This window comes from Leptinotarsa decemlineata, unplaced genomic scaffold (genome assembly GCF_025532065.1).
Source record: "Leptinotarsa decemlineata unplaced genomic scaffold, Ldec_3_MD MMD2_tig00000010_RagTag_RagTag, whole genome shotgun sequence".
Taxonomy (NCBI): Eukaryota; Metazoa; Arthropoda; class Insecta; order Coleoptera; family Chrysomelidae; genus Leptinotarsa; species Leptinotarsa decemlineata.
The window spans coordinates 7,225,335-7,250,023 of record NW_027412538.1 but is presented as its reverse complement, the minus strand read 5'-3'; the positions used below and the strand labels follow the sequence as shown (position 1 = coordinate 7,250,023).

Genomic DNA, 24,689 nt, shown 5'->3' with positions numbered 1-24,689 from the left:
TACATACCAATTTCGAATTGACTGATCTGAGACAGTTAAAAAACTGGATCAAAAAGAAATATTACTAAGTATAAAAAAAATGTTGAATATCCAAAATAAGTGATGAATTCCAAAAAAACGAGCAAGAAAACCACGTCAGTTTCCGTTTGAAACAGTTTATCTCGAAAACGGTTCAAAATATAAATAGTATTATCTGAACAAAGTTAATCTAAAATTGGATGTAGAGCTCAAAAATGTTGAAATATACAGGGTGTTCCATTTGATCTCATGAAAAATTGAGTTCCACTCATTTTTTCATGAGATCAAAGTATCTGCATTTTTTGAAGACCCTGTATGAGGCAAATGAAAATATGACTCGAAGTGAAGATCCTCATAGTATCACTTCACTCCATTTCAAATTTGATCGTTTTAGTGCAAGAGAGTTCAAGATTATCAGCATTTATAAAAGTTCATGTTTGGTAAAAAAAATATCGAAATTAATTTATATCTTCTAAACGGTAATAGATAGGTATAGGGAAATAGTATATGAATTTGTTGACAAAGTGATAATGAATCATAATATGATATTATATACGGGGTGTTCCATTTGAAAAATCAAAGAAGCCGCTACTTTATAGTAGAAGCGACAACGCCGCTTCGTCTGAAATATTTTAGGCGTGTAGTTCATATTGATTTATGCATACTGTGAAATTTTCAGGTTGATCCGTTAAATAGTTTGTCAGAAACGGCTAATTAACGCTCATCATGAAAAGCCCTGTATAATTCGTTACAAAATATGCATGCAACATCATCCTCCGAATCGCTACTATCCTTTTCAGAGTCTTCTTCAGGTATTACGACCTTTTTTGCAGCTCGGGTGGATTTCCTTAGTGCTTGCGCTTTCTTATCAGCAACTAGCTGCTTGGCTAATATCTGGGGTGGTATTATTAACTCCATATTTTCTTCTCTGTGACGCTGACACTTTAGGTAATGGTGATATTTCTGCCACGAAAATACTTTCAACTTCTCTATTTTCAAATCTAAAGCAAATGGAACTTCAAACGTTCAAGCCAGTCTCTATATACCTACACAGTAGGTTTAATGGACTGACGCCTATCAGAAAACAACTACTCCCCTGGTTAATACCACGAAGGGCGTTGGATTATATCAGACAGGCGTCAGTGCAGGAATCTTCACAGAAAATGTCCTGCATATGCAATTGGCAATACAACTGAAAGAGTCGACCTTCAATTATGGAACGGGCACACTTGCAGACCGGTTTCGGGCTTATTAGCCACTCATCAGTGCAAGATAGTGACCATCATCGAGCTAAAGTCAATGATATTCCACAATTGAAAATCGGAATTCTTTCAGAGTATTTCATTCCTCTTCCGAAGTTGGAGCGAACATCAAAAATGTCACTCCATCTAGTGGACGAGGAACTAAGAAAGTTCTCTATTTTCATCAACATCCGTATTACTCATTATACGTGATGATCCTGGAACAATGGAAACAACTTCTTCCGTCAGTTCTCGCTGAATACTTCGGCAGTAACATTGGCAGGAAAAACATCCAGTCTAGAAAGACATTTGCATTAAAGGGGCAAATGAATGTTGAAGAAAAACTATTTGTTGCGTTCTTAACAGTGGTTGCTCTCATATGTGCTGGGCTGAAAATCTCTGCAACTTGGAAATGTGTTACAGTCAGGCCTGGATGATTCTTCAACCATGTGGTGAGCTCTTAATTATAGTATGAACGAAAAGCCGAATAAAAACTCACGTCCAGAGACTGCACTCGATGGCTACAGTGTGGGGGAAGCAAAACAGCACTATGCCACTTTTGCGTATAATATAACTTCCAAAAAGGAACATTGTATGTTTTTGACGCCACAACCATCCCATTCTTTTTTGTTTAACAGCATCGTTGGCTTGCTGCATATTTTGGTCGGGCCACTTTTTTCTGGATGATTTTCTCTCGTACCGACCCATCACTGTAATAATAATGTTTGGAAAGAAGACATCAAATTAAAAAAATAAATATGATTGTATGAGATGCACACATACTTGTATGAGAAGGCATACCCTGCCGTCTCGTCCACACGAATAGTATGCCATCTCAAACAGAAATAGAGGAAGATCCTTTTGCTAACCTCTTTTTTAGTAGCTTTGTTTTAACGATACAAAATATAGGATATACTAATTAAGCCACAAAAGAACATGAATACATATTGGGACATACCTTAATTTCAAATAACCATCAATAATCAGTCAACTTCTAATCAGTTCATAATAGTATATTATGCAACGTTCATGTAATGATGGTTATTAAGACACGAGCATTAACCGGGATACGAAACGAGCCGAAGGCGAGTTTTGTATGGTATATGCGAGTGTATTAATAACCGTTACATGAGAGTTGCATACGCTATTTTTTCTAAACCCGATAAATAATGAAAAATTATAAATATTATATTTGTATTGAACACATTTACAGTAATTAACTCATATTTTTTTAAAAAAACACAAACTTAATGGTATTATCATGGATATATGAAAACTATAAAGATTCTAATTATATTTATATTGAATATAACAACTGTAATTAATTTGATCTTTTAAAAATATTGGAGTCGATGGTATTCCTTCTATATCGCTGTTTTCAGACATTTTGATAATATAGGTAGGTAATATGAACACTGATTTTGACAAATAAAGCAATTAGTTACTTAGGTTAGAATCTAGGACAAACAAAGGAACAGGATTCTTGATTGAAAAATTATGGGTTTCTATTGGTTGATAATCTGTATCGTTATGAAAAATCTGTATCATAATGGATATCATTATGAAACGGATTATGGTCATATAAGTGTATTGTTAGAGTACGGGTGTAGAAAAAAACTTTTATGAGGCAAAAATCGTCTGACTAGCCTACTGCCTCCAAAACGAATCTGTCTCATGGCATTTGCACACTGTTGCTAAATGTTCGAGCATTGATGATAGTTTTCGGTCAGAACAGCGCCAAATTTCTAATAGATGTAGATAAAACACGTGTTATGCCGTCTCAGTCAACATGCCATCTCAGGCATATCTCCCTACAGGCGGCTCAAAAACCAAAGAAGGCTCAGGATGCCTAAGCCTACGAATGAGGAGGGGAAAGGGAAAAAATACCAGGGTGATTCAAACAGAACTGGCTGGTATCTCAATCGCCCCAAAAGAGATAACGAGGAAAGGAATTTCTGGCAAAAACATAACAAACAAACTGCACTGATAGCAGACAAGCTCTATTAGCCTTGAACAGACAACGTCTTACCTCAGGGCTAGTACTTGAATGCCACCAATATTTAGTCAAAGCCTCGGTAGATAATAACATTATCCTGAGGTGAGTTAAAGGGCACGACAGGAGTGAAGGTAATCGCAATGCCGACTCTTTAGCCAAGGAAGCGGCTGGACTAAGAATTTTAGGACCCAGTGGCACCTAATATGGCCTGATGACTTCGACAATTGCGGAACTAGCCAAACGTCACACTCATGCTCAATCCCTAAAGTGATGGGATGGAATCAAAGGATGTAATCTTGCCAGGATCACCTTGGGCGACCCTGGGAAGCTGGCGCCGAAGAAATCTCTGGCGATGACCAGAAAAAATCTACGCTTAACTGTAGGATTTCTGACTGGCCACTGTCAACTGAGGAAATACCTACATAATATAGGGCTAGTGGATACATCTCTATGCAGGATGTGTGAACAGGAAGATGAGACTGTCAGGCATGTCCTGTGCGAGTGCCCGGAGTTATCGTCAATAAGAGAGTGTGTGTTCGGCGAGTCTTGGCCTACACCTGCCGATATAAAGGAGATGTCTCCCACTGACATGTCCACATTCCTGGAAAGGGCGGGATGGACGATGACCTAGGAGGACAACTCCTCGGGAGGATGTACAATGGGTCACATATGGCCTACACTCAGCCTCCATACTCTACAGATACAGATACACCCTTAACGTTCCATACACAATTTTGACATGAATTCATTTGAATAAGCTTCACACGATATATTTTATATCATTCAGGAACATCCTGTAGACATTTGTTACCGGAGTGACATTGAAACCATCCAGTTCCAATCAACTTTGACGTATTGCCGGAGCGAAATGAAAATTCCCCCGTTATCGCCGTGCATTCGTCCTTGGAATCGTCTCGACGCGTCCTTGTGGCGAATCAATGCAGCACTTGCGATTTCTGGCTGACAGACCATCGTGAATAACGGCCCACGGGCCGCGCGTTATTCCTCGCTGGCACGCGATCACGGTCCAATTATCCTTCGACTTGAAGGCAGGGCCGACTCTAGAGTTTCTGGCGCCCCGGGCATATTTTTTTTTTGGTATCCCATATTTCAATAACAGGTAATACGCGAAATAAAGGAAAAAACACAATGAACTAGTTGTTGCCGCGGCTTCGCCCACGTAGAATTTGATGTGTCCCATTAGGTTTCGTGACAGACCAGTTTGAACAATTAGTTACAACATTTTTTCATTGACCCAAAACTTCAGGTTTCCAACTTCTAAACTGATGAAATTCAATACAATCTTTGAACCCCTATTTTTACATCTTGGGGGTAGAAATTCCTGATTCCCTTTCTTATAAACGCTATACAAAGAACCTACCTGCATATTTCAAAAGTCTAGGTTCACTACCTTCCGCTGTACTTTAATATAAGAGAGGGCAACAGCTGGAAATTATATTTTTTTACTTTAAACATTCAATAACTAAAAAAAAATATGCCAATTGCTCTAAGTAATGAATAGCTTCGAGAATCGAATTATGTTACCTATAAATAAATTCGCAAAACTAACACAAACGTCAACGACGTCTGCCCTCATGCGTCTACCAGCGTTCGGGTCGCGTTCTCGACGAGGGTGCCCCTCTACCCCCACGCATCGTCCTCCATCGTCTTACAGTAGACGCGACGCTTAATGGTTTACTGCATTGCATCAAGTTAATCTTATCGTTATAACTTTTAAACGATTCGTCTAAATTACTTAGTGTAGAAGACAAAGTTTATTTATAGTAGATAAAGACCTAAAACGACAATTGTATGAATTTTCATAAAAATTTAACAGATATTCTCTGCATTATCTGCATTTAACGTCAACGGTATAGGCAGCGCACGTCAAGATAGCTCTCAGGGAGCAAATATTTTTTTGATATACTCAATTCTTATCGTTATATTATGACCAAAATTACACAAAACCTGTGTTAATTGTAGCCTATATATTATTCTGGTGTACAAGCTATATTTATGTAGTTTCATCTAAATCCGTTCAGTCGTTTAGGCGTGAAAGAGCCACATATATATATATATATATATATATATATATATATATATATATATATATATATATCCATCCTTACAAACTTTCACATTCATAATATTAGTATAAAGTATAGATAATTTTTTGAAAAACAACTTTAGAGTATTTTACCCACAATCAAAGGGTGGTAAAATGTGTTAAAAATGCACATGCATACAATTGATTACCAAAAAAGCACTGGCGAAAGCTGTAAAATTCACATTAAAATAAGTATTCTCAAATATTGAGTAATAATGAGTCAATAACAAAAAGTGGGACTGGCCCACGAGATATTTGGCATTTCCAGCAGTCAACTAAAATTGAACTTTCCATATTTGTGATGCTATATTGAAATTGCATATAAATAAATTTTATTTAATTTTCAATCGTCTGCGTAAAAAAAATGAAAGAAATAATCTTACCTTCACAAAAGTCAATCGCCAAAAATTTTTGATTTTGCACCATTTGAAGTCTAATAGCAATTAACGCATTATTATTGAATTATGAATTGAATGAAGCAAAATAAACTCTGAAAAAACATGAGTGCTCTTCGATTTCATTTTCCCCTAATTGTTGCGTGTAAAGGTGCGTATTCACCAAAAAAGCGAGTACGGGCGAACAAGAGTGATCGAGCATTCTGCATCAATAATCGTCTGGTGAGTACGGGCTAGCGAGCGAGCGAACGTATGCTTGTTCGCGTTCAGAAAAGATCGAGAAGAAGGCGGTACATTAAAAGGTGCTTGCACAAAGTAGATGGATCAACTACGACTACGAACTTGAAAATATTCGCTCTGGTGTGGACGAGACATCAATATGTCGAGCAAACACGAGCAAACATACACGAATACTCGCTCGTGCTCCCTTTTTTTGTGAATACACACTTTAATGTACCGCGCGTTTCGCTCACAAGAACTCGGTCTTTCGCAGACCAGAACTTGGCGAATTTTGCATCGTCATTTGGGCCTGCACCCGTATAACATTCAATTGACCCTAATTTTCATCGAAAAATCATCTTCAGCGATGAGGCCCATTTCTGGATGAATGGGTACGCGAACAAACAAAACTGTCGAATTTGGAACGATAATGGCATCAATAGGTCTTTCAAACAAACAAAAAAATCGATGATATCTCACTCACACTCTGCTTTATTTAAATTTAAAGATAGTATATACTCGTATAATTATTTTCACGAATTTTCGTCTGTGATTAACGTTACTGAGTGCCATAAATGTCGACCTAGTAGGGAAGAAAATGAAAATTGAAAGTAGTGCTTTTGGGCAAGAAACAAATTTTTTATAACTAAGGTACCGAACTCTATAATATTCCATATATCTTGTACAGCTTGTTAAATCTAGGAAGCGACTGCGAAGTTTCGGCTTAGGACCTTCCCGAAGATGCACATTCGTTAGGAGACTGTGTGTGTGAGACAGAGAGAGATAGTATTCTCAAGTCTCTTCCTAGTTTTGACAAGCTGTATTTATATCTCAAGATCTGAATATACGTTGAATAAAAATTGTATCAAAACAAGTTACTTTTAAAAGACGCAATTTTCACGCGTAACGTCAATAATATTTTTCTGACTTCAAAAAACAACCAACAAAGACATAGAGTAGAACTGAAAGGAACATCAACGAATTTATTGGTTTTCTCATTTTCTGTATAGTAGGGAGGGTGAGTGTAGGCCACATGTGACCCATTGTACATCCTCCTAAGGAGTTGTCCTCAAAAGTCATCGTCCATCCTGTCCTTTCCAGGAAGGTGGACAGCTCTCTGCGAGACATCTCCTTTATATCGGCAGGTGTAGGCCAAGACTCGCCGAACACACACTCTCTTATTGACGATAACTCCGGACATTCGCATGGAACATGCCTGACAGTTTCGTCTTCCTGTTCACTTATCCTGCATAGAGGATGTGTGGAGGTGTTTCCTTAGTTGACACTGGCTTCAGAAATCCTACTGTAAAGCTCCTTTCACATTACACGATTTACCGCGTGCGGGAAAAAAACGCCCGATTTTTATCGTGGTTTGCTACTTTTCACATTGAACGAATAACAATCGTACATTTTCATCAGTTCACTGGAAAATGTGGTCTGGTTAAGTTATAACAATGGATCGTGAACAAGTTATTGCGTTATGGATACTGTATCGGCGCCGGAAAAGACAAAGGCGCAATCGCCTTCACTGGATTCACCCAATTAATCAGAGACGAGAGGAAGTCGGGATGTTCCACACATTATTTGAAAATCGTGACCACCTAACCTAACCTAACCTAACCTAAACGATGACCAAAAGTTTTTCAACTACTTTCGTATGTCAGTTCGCTCCTTTGACGAGTTACATGGGAAACTGAAGAGTGTTCTTCAACTAGCGATATCAAAACTTCAGCGTCAACCCCTTCCATAATTTGCAAACAATCCACCAAAACTGAACGCAGTAGAAACAACACTGGGGACAGTTCCCGTACGACTGAAAACCGTCTAGTGCGCAAGCGTGCATAAGGTCACGGGGTCCACTGAGCTAGAGGACGATACGGTAGCCGTGCGGTTCTAGTGGCACTGGCACACGATTACAAAAGTGCCTGTGTTGTAATCGTACAATGTGAAAGGTCTCGTGCTCTTCTACAGTCGATCAAGAAAAATTGCCCGGGTGATGTTTTCCCGCACAAGGTAAATCGTGTAATGTGAAAGGAGCGTTAAGCGTAGATTTTTCCTGGTCATCGCCAGATATTTCTTCGGCGCCAGCTTCTCAGGGTCGCCCACAGTGATCCATCCCATCTCTTTAGGGATTGAGCATGGGTGTAAAATTTAGCTAGTTCCGCAATAGTCGAAGTCATCAGCTCGTAGGTGCCACTGGGTCCTAAAATTCTTAGTCCATTCGCTTCCTTGGCTAAATAGGATACTGTTATTATCTACCGAGGCTTTGGGTAAATCTTGGTGGCACTCTAGTACTAGCCCTGAGTTAACATGTTATTTTTCCTAACCTGAAATCTCTTAAGCTGGATTTTGCAGATTTTCACTTCGAGAGCTTTCTCAATAAAATTTTTAGACATCTTGAAAAATCCAAAAGTTTCATAAAATGATTGTGTTCAAGCTTCCGTTCAGGTGCTACAAACATTCGAGAATTGTGGTTAATAGGCGCATCATTGTCCGTGTTTTTTAGAATTTTTTAATGAATGTATTCTCGCATGCGGCGCCCTGGACGATTGCCCGGGCTGCCTTCCCGCCACCTTGAAGCCGGCTCTGCTCGATGGCTTCGGCTTTACGGCATTCTGGAATAATTGCCGAGATTTTTTTTCTTGTTTGAACGATGGCGTTTTATGTTCTATCAGCTGGATCGTGAGCTAACTTGTTCGTTGTAAATTTAGCGCTTCCCCGAATCGTGTGATGCTATTCTCGGAAGAGTTGTTTCAGGTATGAAATTGATTGCAATGATTTTTACTAGTTTTCAGTCCAGTTACTCAAATGCTACATATTTCGAATACTTCATATGACGTTCGTAGCATCTGAATAAGTGTTATTAAGATACTATTTCGCCTGATTCGAAAGTGATGTTTTTTTTGGTGGTCAACCAGTGACATCCTAATTACAAATACCAAAAACCGCCAAAAATAAAATCCTCAACAATTTCGACACATATTTCGAGTATCCCTACTACTCTATACTCTAGATTTCATTAATTAAGCATTAAGTTGCAACTGAAAAAACAATCCACGAGAATGAAAATTGCTGGAATGGTCAGTCGTTATCGACACGTAGCAAAAACCCAGCTATTCTTATTCCCTCTTAAAAAACGCATATTAATTTAGTAGGATTGAGTGTTAATTATATCAGACTACGAAGTGGGCAACATACGAGGTCTATTCAAAAAATAAGGTGAATGTTCAAATTTTGCGGGCTACGTATATTCGATTTGCATTTTTTTTATGTTGGTACACTTGTCTCGAACATAAGTTCAGTTTCTGCTGTTTAGCATGTTCAGTTTGTTGGTGAGAAACATAAAAGTAAGACGTGTTTTCCGTGTTCGGCGATTTTCTGTTATCGCAAAAGATGGATCAAAGAATGTCCATAAAATGTTGTGCAAAAGATAGAACTGAGTGCTCAAAAACACTTGAAATGTTGACAGTGGCATACGGTGATTGTACTTTGTAATAGGGGAGCCCAAGCGGGGATTTCGGGATTTACTAAAGCAAGGCAGATTAATATAGAGAGGGATACCTTGTACCCGGTTGAGTACCTCCACCAAATATGAGCCCAATATATAAGGCCGCCTGTGAGGAATAAAGAATCAGATTAGTAAAAAAAATTGATCGTCAGAAATTTTCGAGCGCGTCAGATTAAGGTAGGGTGAGTTAATAACCTGCTGAAAAGTGTATATTCCAGTAATCTGACAATTTGAGAGTGACGTAAAGAAAGGGCAGGGCAGCAAAGTTGTAAAAAAATAACGTCATTTCGACATTATCGAGCGTAGCTTACTTTTTTTTTTAAGGAAATAATTCAAGGATAACGAAAAATATATAACCTGACGATTTCCTCAAGCCGAAATAACAAAAATTCGTCGATAAAGTTTAATGCGTGCAGCTGTGTGATACCTATATTTCCCTTTACGAGTTTCTATTCCTCTATTCCACTTTTTGTATGTTTGAAAATGTCCTTATAGGACGAAACTGCAGTAACGTTAGTTACAAATAAAAGTGGTAAAAAACATAGAAAGTTTAGTTTCTTTTTTCTTCTTTATGATTTCCTACCAGATAGTAAAGGCTACATCCATTAATTAATTGATTAATTAATCATCATCTTCATCACGAACAAGTCTCTGTGATCAGCTGTGATGGCGTCATGACAACATAATTCAGAGTGGGGACGGAGTGAGAGAGTAATAGATAGAGAAAAAGTGAATAGAGAATAGAAGAATAGAAACTCGTAGAGGGAAATACAGGTATCACACAGCTGCACGCATTAAACTTCATCGACGAATTTTTGTTATTTCGGCATGTCAGATTATATATTTTTCGTTATCCTTGAATTATTTCCTTCAAAATGAAAAAAAAATTAGCTACGCTCGAGAATGTCGAAATGACGTTATTTTTTTACAACTTTGCTACCCTCCCCTTTCTTTACGTCACTCTCAAATTGTCAGATTACTGGAATATACACTTTTTAGCAGGTAATTAACTCACCCTACCTTAATCTGACGCGCTCGAGAATTTCTGATGATCAATTTTTTTTTACTAATCTGATCCTTCATCCCTCACAGGCGAAATCACCGCTTGGGCTCCCCTATTACAATAAATGTGTAAAAAAATCGATGTTTTGACCTTTAACCTTGGAATATCTTCAGACGCTGACACCTATCATAAGTAGGTCTTGAGACAAGTATTAGGGTGTCAAAATCAAGATACAATTCTATAGCTGACTATTTCTCACTCCGAGGTGAAACTCCTAATATTCCTGGTGCATATAGAAACATTGTATTTGCAGAGGATTATTAGGTGATGAGTTGGCGCTTGCCTTTCACACTTCAGCTAAGATCATGTGATGATTGATACACTCACATGACAATCACATTTTAGATAACAATGGGAATATTATTTTTCTGCGATTATAAACAAGGTGGAGAGTTTGAATTCAGAATAAGGCAATTTTCATATAAAAGTAAAGTATAATCAGCATGTTGCTCCTGGGGCAGTGCAGCCACTTCAAACGCCAGCCTAGTGACTATATATTCACTGCCCTTTGATACCAGTGAAGATCAATATACATATATCTCATGAGCTCGTATGAATTCTCAAAATTTTACCTTGACCTCTAGTCTTCGTTTTCAACAATAAATGAACGGATTGTAATTATATTGTTCGAACCTATGTTTATACAGAAGGCTGACACTCATCGTTCTAGGGATATTAACAATCTTTGAATTTCATGTTCACATGCAGATTGAAAGCTGACACGCGAGAAATCAAATTTCTAACAATTGATCATGCAAGAAGTTAGGCAGTTTTCTCATCTATAGTTTCTAACAGTGACGATTAGGTTATTTCAATTTCTGCATCTAATGTGTTCAAATTAGAATTACTTCAAAGCAGATCTGACTTGAGTTTTTGAGTTACATTTTTGGGCCATTTCTCTGTCACTAATTAACTCATAATTCACCTTTAGTAAATTTCATTAGACTTCCATTGTCTTATATAATAGATATTGTTACGTACTTCCCCGTGAGTTTACCAATATTTGACTACACTGAACATTACTCAAACTTAACTTTATTTCACTTTAAATGTAACAAACACTTCAACTAAAACTTCAACTATTTGGAATGTCTATCGCCTTACTAGATCGTTCCGCGTACCGCACTGTAACTGCCACTTGACTATCTCGATGGGCGAGTGGATGGCGCTTATATTTGGCATTCGAAGGCGCCGGAACATTCCTCGGCATTCCATCGAAGCCGGTAGCATTATTCTCGCTACATCTAGAATGGCAGCGAACATCGAACATTCGCGCGCTCTTAGCTACGTCTCAATTGTTTTATGGCTACCAGTGGCGGCCGGCGTAATTTTCTTTAGGGCATGATTTTCAACAATATAAAATGATTTGAAATCCCTGAAAGAACCAATACAATTAAAAATTTAAATGAATAGCTGAAAATAGCAATTATATTAAGCAAAAAAAACCTGAAAATGCAATTACAAAAAATAAAATACGAGGAAAAAATTGAAAATTGAACCATTAAACAAATAAAAGGAAATACAAATTGAAGGATTTCAAGCTACTTCACAATGTTTCAATTGTCATTACTCGACGATTGTGGATACTATTAATAGATACGTCGTGCAGTAACCGGAGCTTTCCTCAGATGAATAGTACTATTTGGAACACCTAGTGAAACTAGTGAGAGTCTGATAGATGTTAAATGCAGTATGCTATAGCTCCACCTAAAATACAAGTGTGGACAGACAGTATTAACAGGCGAAATAGTCCAATGAAACAAGTGATTATGAAGTACACAGAAAAAACCACTCCTTTGCTTGGATGGACCGACCTTAGAGTTTTGTTTGAAATTGTTTACTATTATAAATTTAAAATGTAACACTGAAGAAGATGGGACATCAACACTGAAACTATGGCAATCAAATTTGGAACTGCTGATGTAGCTTTCTGATTCAGGTTACCGATAAACAGAACCTTTTTATTTAAAAAAAAAATTGCATTTGCGCAGTAATTTATCGGTGCAAATCAGAAGTTTCCATTCTACACCGTTATAAAGTTCTGCATTCAATTTTTTTGAGATTGTGCAAGGGTATTGCAAAACACACTTGTCATTCAGTAATATGCAATAACTTTCTTTCAGTATCAGTTATTTTTGCATGTCGGTTAGAGTAATAATTGAAATAATTCAATATTCGTTTTAACCAGAAGTATAGTTTTGTGTATTTTGAACAATTCATGAGAAAGAATTAATGACAAGGCTCCCTACTAAGTACAAAAAACTTATTATCCAATCACATTGGAAGTAATCCAATCAATAACACATTGAAATCCAATGGTCAACAATATAATTTACTTGATTTCCAAAAGTAAGGTAATGATTTTCTGAAGTAGGTACACCTTTTTTGAGGAATACGGGGTAAACGGTATATTATTGAATCAAAAAGTATTCGGTTGATCAGACGATAATTATTATTACAATTAAAGATAGTTGATACTTTTTTAAGTATACCAATTTTATTATCAAAGAACCCATAGAGGCGTATTCTCACCAACACCTTTTACTGAATAGATGCAATTGTTTCATTTCTTCTTTTTATGTCGCTTTTTTTTCACTTGTCTGATGAGAACAAATTTCGTGATTTTAGCAATGATTGATGGTGGAATTACATCTATTAAATTTTATTGAACCCACAATTTAAAATGTTAAAAATTCAAAAATATATCACTATCAAAACTTTCTTTTTCGAAAAAAATTATAAAATCATCTAGTTATTGACACTTGAAAACTTTTCCGAATATATAAAACTGTTGGTCAAGATCAACAAAAATTTATATATTCCATCAAAAAGGCATATTTCTCGAAAGTTAATGTTTGGAAAATCATTTTTCAATTTTCTTACATCATCAATATAAATAGGAAATTTTCATGAAGGGGAGTAAAACTAATGAAAAGAAGAAACGATCATCCTTTACGCCCCCATACCGCAATCGAGAAATATGGAGAATCAAGAGCTGTTGCGCTTGATATTTCTAAGGCCTTTGACCGTGTGTGGCATGATGGTTTGCTGGTCAAACTTCGATGCTATGGCTTGTCGGATCATTTCTGTGTATAGCTCTTCAGCTTCCTGAAGGTGGCCGTCGATGGATGTCTTTCGAATACTTTCACCATCAACGCTGGTGTTCCCCAAGGGTCCATATTGTCTCCAACCCTCTTTTCATTGTATATCAACGACTTATTGGAAAAAACCAAGAATCCAATATATTGCTTTGCTGACAACAGCACACGTGTCTCTCGTCGTTCCATTTGGATTCCAGGACATCGGCAACAACGGAGGCACATTTTCATCGGCAACAGGAGGTTGCAAATCTTAATGAGGATCCAAAAGTTGATTTTGAATTGGGGTAAAAGTAACCAGGTATGTCTTGGCACAATCATGGCGCTGGAATAGCAAAAGCTGCTTCTCAAAAGCTTGGAACACTGTTCCGAACCAGAAAACTATACACACCTCAGCAACTCTTGATGCTTTATAAAGCTCAGATCAAACCTTCTTTGGAGTATTGTTCTCCCAATCATACCCTGAAGTTGCTGGATTCCGTCCAGAAAAGAGCCACCCGCCTGATTGGAGACGCGACCATCACGTGTAACCTTGATAGCCTGGAACATCGAAGAAAGGTTGGAGATTTGTCTCTCTTCTATAGATACTTTCACGGGAGGTATTCAAGTGACTTGGCACATTTTATTCCACCAAGAGCGGTACATATCAGAAATACGCGACGCACTGTTGATGCTCATCGTTTTGAGGTTCAACTCAGTACACCTCGAACTTCATTGTTTAAGAATTTTTTCATCTGAAGAACGGCGTTCATGTGGAGTAAACTTCCTGAGAACGTTTTTCCAAATGAATTTAATCTCCAGCGATTCAAATCCAATATGACGACTTTTTTGTATTATATATGACTCTTTTTTCAAATCATCCTTGTCTTAACAGCGCTGGGCAGTTCGAAGTCACAAAAATAGCACTGATATTCATACTTCAGCGTAAATTTCAATAATGGCTCTCTGACCTTTCCTGAAACCATTTCGGAGAAATGCCCTAGTCGATAATATCTTTAGGGTTGTAAATTAGTCGGTGAAAGTGAAAAACTTTCGTTATAGCTTTCTCTTTTACTTGTTAATGATTGTATACATACCTATTGAATGTTTACAAATAATGCCATAACATTTTATATCTAAAAATCTTGGTATATATGGTTTCGGAAATTATTAAATCACTACAATTTGTCATGTCATAACTCAATCTGTTTAAATCTGTTTAAAATCTAAAAAAAATGTTTAAAATCTGTTTTTCCGTTAATCAGCTGCCGCCCCCATACGAACGTCAACTCTCAGAAGTTGAGAAACTTGCGCGAGCTAAAGACTAACGAGGTCTTACCTTTTAACGTGTGATTTCTAATACGGTCGATGAAATATTTCTTCCCGAAACATGTTAAAAAACTTGGAACCACCTGTTGAATGATTTGATGAATATTTAAATGATATGAGAAACGCACTGACCATAACTACTAAAACCATTTGATATTTTAGTCTACAAGAGAATGAAAATACCCTACGGGACACAATTGAAAATTTCAAAAAAATGCTTACAACAAATTGCTTCAGATTGAACTGCAGATGGATTTACTTCACCTACGTTGCTGAAAATATATTCACGGGAAATAATTTTTTTTTTAATCATATTCACCACCATATAAACATTTATATTTTGAAATAAAATGATGATAAAAAAACTTTTAAAACAAGCTTTCATTTGAGTGCCCTAAAAAGATCAAAATAAAATTTTAAATCATATTAACCACATTCATTTATGACTTTACAGAATTGAAATTATAATAAAAGCTTGTCGCGAAAATTTCAATTTGTAATTGAAATTTTGTAATTACGTAGGCACCTACTAAACTTGTAAGCAATTCATAATGTTTGTAATTAAATAAAAGTGCCGTGAATTCTTAAAATGTGGAACTTTAACCTTGAATAACTTTTTTGCACACATAGGGTTTATCGGGTTTAAAATTTTATTTAAATTTCATCTGACTGAATATGTAAAGATTTTTTCTAGACATCGCCACAAGCTTTTATTATAATTTCAATTCTGTAAAGTCATTAATGAATGTGGTTAATGTGATTTAAAATTTTATTTTGATCTTTTAAGGGCACTTGAATAAAAGCTTCTTTCAAAAGTTTTTTTGGTCATCATTTTATTTTATATTTTTAGTTTCAATCGATAGTTATCGATCAATACGAAAGTCCATCTATAAAACGGAGAGTCCTTCAACAGAAAAACTTAAGGAACGGATATTATTAGGATAAACTACATTCTATAGAAGTAGGTAGGTAACTACTCCTCCGGCATATCTTATGGAAGAATTAGCTTGTTATATTTCTTAGTCTATCCATTTCATTGATGGAATCATTATTACATGACCGAGTCCCAGTTAATTTTGAACGGTCTAATTATTCTATCAGGAGGCCTTCTATTGATGTGATCCTATTTAAAGCCATGCACGCTTGGCCGGCAGCGAACAACTTTGAACCCAAATATACAACAGCGTGGTCAATCGTACCACCCTGCATTTTGTGAACTGTACAAGCCCAGCATAAAACAATTGGCAACATTCTACGTTCAGCTGTACCATGGCTAAATTTAGCTGGAAATTGCACAGATTTCTGTTGAATAACGTGGATCCCATCTTTGCCGAAGTCGATACGGACTGATGGAATATCCGTGTCATACATTTGTGCTCTCCGGAAACGGGGCCATATAATTTCTATTATATGACCGGTGACACCATTCACTAGATCCTTAGACACATCAACATTGTATCGCAACATCATCTTGGCCCCCACAAATATTTCCAACTCTTTAGACAACCCCCCAGTCTTGTTTATATCAGATGGTATAATATTATGTAAATCTATATTATCATTTTTTCTAGTACAATCTATTAGACTATCTTGTACAAGTATTTTATTACAATGCAAATAAATATGGGTTCTTACAACCTACTACACCATTTGTTGTCTTCTTTTTAGAGTCGGGAAGTAGGTATTTAAAGGTAAAAGCTTGATTTAACTTTTTTTCTAGAAATAATTTTTTTTTATTGAAGCCAACCTTGGATGTGGCATCTATTTCATGGTGAGCCTACCAACTGCCTATCATAAACGAATGCGTATACAAAATTTCGTGTCCCTGCTATTTACGACAGATCTCCTCGCGTAAGGAGCCGATCCTGGCAGCAGCATCAGGTCACGTTTATGATTAACATGCATTGTCATCGGTTCTGGACCAGCATACAAAATTTCAGGTCAGTCGGATACCGGGAAGTGGGTCAAATTAAACTTGCAAGATTTGTTAACATACATACAAGTCAAGTTAAATAAAAGCTTTTAACAAATGTTTTTTGTCAAAATGATTCATTTTAAATAAATTTTTTCAACATTTTTAGATTTACCTGAGATTTTTTTTACCTGCCCTATTCATCTATTGAGAAATAATCTGCTTTTGAGTTTACACCTTTGCGTTTTCCGGTAGAGTTCTGGTATAGAGTTTATTCTTGTTACTCTTTAAAGTTGAAAATTTTCCGTTTTTCGTTTTTTGCTAATTTTTCAATATGCCGCGCTGCTGAGCTATAAATTTGTTTTGCAAATATGTCAAAAGTGATTCAGGACGATTTTATAGAAAATTTTATATCCTAAATTTTTTGTTTAGACCTTTTTTCGTATCTTTTTGTTTTTGGTATATTTTCCAAAAAGTGATTCATGTGATAGTTTTTAATTATTTTCTACTCTCCAAAAGATATTCAATATTTTTTACCTCTAAATCCTTCAAATGTATGCTTAAATCAACCCATATTGAAAATTGCACTGTACTACACTGTAGCAGTATTTTTAGATCTTAAATGTGAGTTTGAAACGGTTAATCGTGAAATATTAATTAAAAAATTAAAAAAATGGCATTAAAGGAAAAGTACTTGATTGGATCAGTGATTACCTCACAGGAAGGAAGCAGGAAGCAGGTAACCAAAATCAATGAATTTGTATCAACAGCAATAAGCATAGACCACGGGGTTCCGCAGGGAAGTATTTTGGGGCCATTACTATTCTTAATTCACATTAATGATATCAGCAAATGTAATGAATGTGAATATGAACATTATTTCGCTGATGATGCCCTAGTATCGGTTTGTGATAAAGATATAGATAAAGCTATTAAAAAAATGAATGAAGCATTACATAATATTGCTAAATATTTGAAAACTAATAAATTGAAGCTAAATGTAAACAAAACAAAGACTATGATACTTACTACACCGTTTGAATACAGAGAATTACATTCAAATCAAATTGAAATAAAAATAGAAAATTATAAAATTGAGCTCATTACTGAATTCAAATATCTAGGATTCATGTTGGACAATCATCTATCAATGAATAACCATTTCACCTACATACAGAACAAAATTTTGAAGAAATTATATTTTTCACAAGAGTATCCCAACACTTAACTATGCAATCACGGATAACTGTATATAAGACAATTATACAACCACATTTTGAATATTGTCCCACTCTTCTGTACACAAGTGATTTGAATAAAATGAGAACACTACAAAAACTACAGAATCGCGCAATGAGGATTATTTTGAGATGTGACAGGAGTACCCATATATCTTTAATGTTAAATACTCTAGAATGGTTATCTATAGAAAGTAGGCTTACATATTTAACGATGATTTATATTTACAAAATGTTATATAACCTTCTACCCTCATATTTTGACAAATTTTCAATTTTTAATAATCAAATCCACCAGTATAATACTAGAATAAAAAATAAATTGTATGTAAATAATCAAACAAGAACATTCAACACTAAAACATTAATGTACAAAGGATTTATTAAGTATAACAATCTACCTGAAAATGTAAAGTCTTCTAACAGTCTTATTCTGTTCAAAATAAATTTATTAGACCATTTAAGAGACCATTAAGGTATTATGTGATATTTTTTATCTTTTATTCTTTTTTTGTATTTTCAATTATTTTGTATTTAAATGTATTTACATTGTTAACATTACTATCATTGTTGTATATATTAGGATGTATCCTATTTGAATTGAATAAAAGCATTTCATTGCATTGCAGGCTTGCCTTTCGGATGGTAATTTGAATCCTTATTTTATTGGACTAATCTAGCGTAGTCTGTCTTACTAGTTTCACTAGCATTCTGTAGAGAGAAAATTAAATAGGTTCTGAAAACCAATCGTCTTACCACACATACCTATTTTTGAGTATTTTGTAGTTATTCATATTTTATACATAATTTCATGCTTAACTTTGTTAAATATATCATGCTCTTGTTTTTTGCACAATAATGTGTCGACAATAAAAAAAGTTGTAGTTTTATGTCCTCTTGAAAGATAAATAAAAAATCGAGAACATCTACATTCATAATGGGGAATGTTCCTCAATTTGGGTTATTACAGCAAATGCGATAAAGTTGACTTTAATTCATGAGTTTTTCAAATTCACTTCGAAAAGTATAAAATTGACGTTTCAAATGATTTGGCAAAATATAAATTATAGTTGTGAAGTTACCTCCACAAGCCACATAAACAACAGTTGCTTTGTTATGTATTTATATAGATGAAGATAGGTTAGCTGCACAAAATGTCATATGTCACAGAATGTCTCGGAGCTCGGAACAGCACGCCTCTGAAATATGTCATATTTGTTTGTCTCATACAGGTAACAGATTGTCCTTCATTAGCTATAACCGTTGTTGCCAAATGGTGAAATAGAAACGAATCCCTTTAAATGTTGAATACATTATTTAATTCCTCTTTTTTAAGTATTTAATTAGTTTTTTAAAGAAAAAGGTTGAAATGATAAGTTTAAAATGCGTTGTTTTGGAGCTCTTTTATGAAAACTACTTGATTTTCGTCAGGAAGAACATTCCCCATTATACCTCCTGGTATCCGTCTGCAGGGTATAATATAGTGACGGCGCATATTCCAATAAATTCTTTCTGTTTTAGTCATCTGAGATCGAAAGCATGGAATTAGACTGTAAACGTAATCGCTTTGAATAGCGTGTAACTATTCGAATGAATCACAAACATACACATTTTATTGACATATACCCACCCCTAAGTTGTAGATAATCATGATAGAATTGTCAATAATTTGAAAGATATTATGCGAAATGGATTGTTACTTTAGAAAGTAGGTAATGAAAGACATTTTTTTCAAATATTTTCCTCAATTTAATGGAAAGTTTGATAAAAGTAATCAATTACAGATCGCAGAACAGAACAGAATCGTTTAAAATTCTGTGAAGTTAATTTTTATTATTATTGATATATTATTTACAGTTGTTTTTATATAAGAGTTTTTTAATAGTTTTGTCCGTATTCATGAGTCTACTTTAATCTGTAATAGGAACGTGTTAGGAATCACCTAGTTAGTCCTTAGCTCGCACAAGTTTCGACTTCTGAGGGTTGTTGTTCGTAGGGGTGCGATAGCTGGTTGACGGAAAAACCATATTTTAAACATTTTTTTTAATACTTATTCAATTTAATCAAAATAAGCGCCATTTGAATCAGTGCACTTTTACTAACGTAACACAAGTCGAATAATTCCGTCAGCATGAAAATTGTGTGCTCGGAATTCGATGAAGTCGTCGAAGACCGGCGATGCGGGCAATGCGCGTCCCGCAGGCGCTGACCGATAAAAACCTTCGAACAATAAAAATTATTTTAACCCATTAAATATCATTATTCAGAAAAAAAATTCACATACCTTCTAAATACTTGAATTAACAAAAATCCATGGAAATTTTTTTCCCGTGATTATTTTATTAGATATACTTCAAATTTCACTAGTTCGGACTTCCATTGTCTACTATATAAAATGATTTGAAATCCCTGAAACAACTAAAAAAGAAGAATTAAAAATGAATAGCTGAAAATAACAATTATATAAAGCAAAAATAAACCTGAAATGAGATAATAGTGAAATAAAATATAAGTAAAAATAGAACAATTGAATAAATAAAAATAAAGAAATGAAAAAAGAAAATTAAAATAAAAAGTAGAGAGATTCCAAGTCAAGTTAGTTCACGACGTTTCGATTGTTAGTATCTACAATCGTCTTCGGGTGATGACTGGACTGATTCCTCCGAGATATGACTATTTATAGGTCGTTCGAGTACTTTCGTATATCCCCGCTTTCCATTTTCCGCTTCACTGGTTCCGTGGGAGATGACCGTTTTGGCGGAAGTTGGCCATTTTTCGCTTGATGATGGGTTTCCATATGTTGCGTATTTCTACGCTGGCTTGGCTGAATACGTTGTTGGACAACATATAAGCGGCTTCCTTGAATTTTCTCCTAAACCAATGTTCCTCTCTGTGCAAGATCTCAGCTTGGGACCACTCGATGTTGTGTTGATGGGTCCAAACATGGTCTGCTATTCCTGATTTGCTGGTTTCCCCTCGCTGTGTCTGTTTCTTGTGCTCGTCAATGCGAACATTCAATGGCCTCTTAGTTTCACCAATATAGGATTTTCCGCACTCACAGGGTATCCGGTAAATGCAGTTCTTGGAATCGCAGTCCGCGTTTGGTGGCCTGGTTTTCGTGAGGCTGCTACGGATAGTGTTACCTGATCTGAAGCAGGTTCTGATGTTGTACTTGGAACCAATTCTTCTTATCCTCTCCGATAATCCTGACCATCAATCGACTAAAAGAGGAATTATCAAGACTCTATTAGACCGTGCTTTTGGGCTCTGTATTACGAAGGAAGGTCTCGAGAAGGAACTAGACATCATCAAAAATGATCTTCAACGGAATGGCTACTCCAAAGCGATGGTAGAAAAGACTTTGGCTAAAAGAGGAGCGGAGAGGATAAGAAGAATTGGTTCCAAGTACAACATCAGAACTTGCTTCAGATCAGGTAACACTATCCGTAGCAGCCTCACGAAAACCAAGCCACCAAACGCGGACTGCGATTCCAAGAACTGCATTTACCGGATACCCTGTGAGTGCGGAAAATCCTATATTGGTGAAACTAAGAGGCCATTGAATGTTCGCATTGACGAGCATAAGAAACACACACAGCGAGGGAAAACCAGCAAATCAGGAATAGCAGACCATGTTTGGACTCATCAACACAACATCGAGTGGTCCCAAGCTGAGATCTTGCACAGAGAGGAACATTGGTTTAGGAGAAAATTCAAGGAAGCCGCTTACATGTTGTCCAACAACGTATTCAGCCAAGCCACTGTAGAAATACGCAACATATGGAAACCCATCATCAAGCGAAAAATGGCCAACTCCCGCCCAAACGGTCATCTCCCACGGAACCCGAAGACGATTGTGGATACTAACAATCGAAACGTCGTGAACTAACGTGACTTGGAATCTCTCTACTTTTTATTTTTATTTTCTTTTTTCATTTCTTTATTTTCATTTATTCAATTGTTCTATTTTTACTATTTTTACTATTTTACCTCTAATTTTTCTCACTTCTTAGAGCTTTTCTTGAAAGCCTTCAAAAAAGATTTCCGTTGGAAAAATTAAACAATTTTGATTTTCTTCTTTCTTATTAATAATCAAAGACGTTAAAAAGTGAAAAATTCAATTGAAGCAATGACTTTTTTTTTAATATTCGTATTCTCATTATTTAAAGTTACATAAAAATGGTTTTTCATAATTTGTTCCAAAAATTGCTATAAACAAATGTATTGTTTATAAGATATTTGAAATTTTTTGGGGGGATTTTTATCAGTGATCATGATTATGATTTTTAAAAACAAAATCGTTTCTGAAAAATTTATTTCATTACTAAAAAACTCAAATTTGTTTATTAACAATTTTTTTTGCTACTAAATATGAATATTAAGGAACGATTAAAAAAAATCATAATTTAAATTTCTCTTTGATATTCTGAAACAAACCTTTTTAATTTATATATTTTTTATTTAGTTAATAAACAATTTGTTTTGAACAAATTAATTTTTACGATATATTTTTTAAATACTACCAAAAAAACAAAAAAAAACAACCATGTGTCACTTTTTGTGTAAACAAATTTTTCTCTATTCAAAAAAATTATATTTTTCTATTTTTCCGTTTGGCAATTCCTGATGGTTCTTAATCTTTGTTATTAAAATTAATCATAAAGTAATGGAGATAAGACAAAGACACTTCACACACAGAAGTTCCAAAAAAAAGTTCTTGTGACCCAGACTATTAGATGAAATCATTTTCTTTATTGATATTTCAGAACAGTAAATCACTTGTAGATCATTCTTGTGGGAAACACAATCCAATACAAAAGTCGTAGGTTTTTTTGAATGTGATGAATACACATTTCTTTCATATCGTTCGATATATTTTGGAATTGTTTGAGGGAGATCTGAAAAATATTTTCATTGACTACACTATTTTGTAATTCAAAGGGACATCAAATGACAGCGAATGTTGTTACAACGGTTCAATTACGAAATAGTTTCATCAAATTTGTCACTTCCCAAAGAAAAGGAACATCAAGCATAACAATCAAATGAAAGTGGTATTCAACATTTATTTGTTTGTTAAATTACGCCAGAAAAACTTTCAACGATGAAGTTTTTTTCAAATATATTGATATATTTTGGTACTTTTCCTCAGTAAACAACGAGCCCCAACAATTAATTGAAAAAGGATCGATGGAAACGTATGATTTTGCCGATACCAGCTGTCAATCGACACTTTTGTCACTTTCAGACCTGATTTTTTCCTGGCGGTCGCAGGGAAATTCAATATTCACATGCTTTCACCGTTGCTTCAACAACGAACATGTTTTTCATTGTACTTGTGATGCGAGTGCAGAGAATGATTCATACAGTGTCAATTTCCTTTGTTCACTTCAGACTCTTCCTGAAATTCGAAGTCAATAGCAATCATTTATTCATTCAGCCACCTTGCCGATAAATGATTCCAGTGTATCGAAGAAAACACTTTATTCTGTGGAAAGTTGCTCGTGAAACCTATACAGGGTGTTTATCAAACATGCGGCAAAAAATTAAGGGGCTATTCTAAGGATATTTTGTCTTTTGATGATTTTTAATACGGCACTTCATTTCGAAGATACGGAGCGAAAAAGAATTTCGACAATATCAATTTTAGTAATTTTAAAATTGTTATGGTAGCCGAGATGAAAGTATAGCGTACTACACTGAACCTACCAAGTTATAAAAAAATTTAACAACTCCGTTGGTATAGTCGAAGTAACCGATATAGTAATTTTTAAAGCTATCGGCGAAGTCAAAGGCCAAAACAACAATACTAAGAAATACTGCCGCTACGAATTAGTCCACGTGGACTGTACAATTGGCGATTTGGATAACTTTTTTTAATCAAGTTGTATGATTGGCTGAAGAGTCATAAAATTAAATTTGAAGTCATGTTACGGTGACCAATAGAATGTGAGGATGGTAGGAAGAGTCGTGTTGTCAATGTTCAGTTCAGGAACTGATCGCGGTTTGAGTGTTGAAATTCGATATTGGTGAAGTTATAATTACTTAAAATTTTTGTTATTTGTTTAAAATGTGGCGTCCTTGGACGAGTACTAATAGTAATAACGAGTGTGATAACAACGCAGACTTTTTCCTGTGTAGTGATTCCGATAGCGATGGTGAACAATGCGAAAAAGAGATAGCTGTGAATAAGATTCGGATGTCTTTGAATATTGAAACATAGAGTAGGTTTCAATATATATAGGAATCAACATATCAAGTTTGGTTTCGAGGGAAAAAAACTATTACAAGCAACATCAGATTTGGCTGAAATTCCTTTCTCAACGGTACGTAAAATAGTCAAAAACAAACCTTATAAACGCAAGACGCGATTTGATGCGGGATTACCAAAACCTTCAGATGTTCATCTAATGAAATCATTAAAAAAAACAATATATGGTTGTTACAAAAGCAATGAGATTTCTACAATTAAAATCATAAGGAAGAAATTGAATACTTCCGGTCATAACGTGAGCTGCTGTGACAAAACTCTTCAGAATTAAATGAAGAAACTAGGATTTTGATTTAAAATAATAAACAGACGTCA

At 35.4% G+C, this 24,689-nt stretch overlaps 1 protein-coding gene across 9 annotated transcripts in view; it reads left to right on the top strand.

Moving 5' to 3' along the window:
* enc (R3H domain containing protein encore) overlaps positions 1–24,689 on the top strand; it is a 97,921-nt gene that overhangs the window by 16,626 nt on the left and 56,606 nt on the right. Inside the window, exon 1 of one of the 9 annotated variants that reach the window (XR_012464574.1) lies at positions 8,677–8,733. The exons of the other annotated variants lie outside the window; for them this stretch is intronic. The gene's annotated coding sequence lies outside the window, so the exon portion shown is untranslated. Of the gene's footprint in view, positions 1–8,676; positions 8,734–24,689 lie in introns of those variants that run through there. 9 annotated transcript variants of the gene reach the window in all.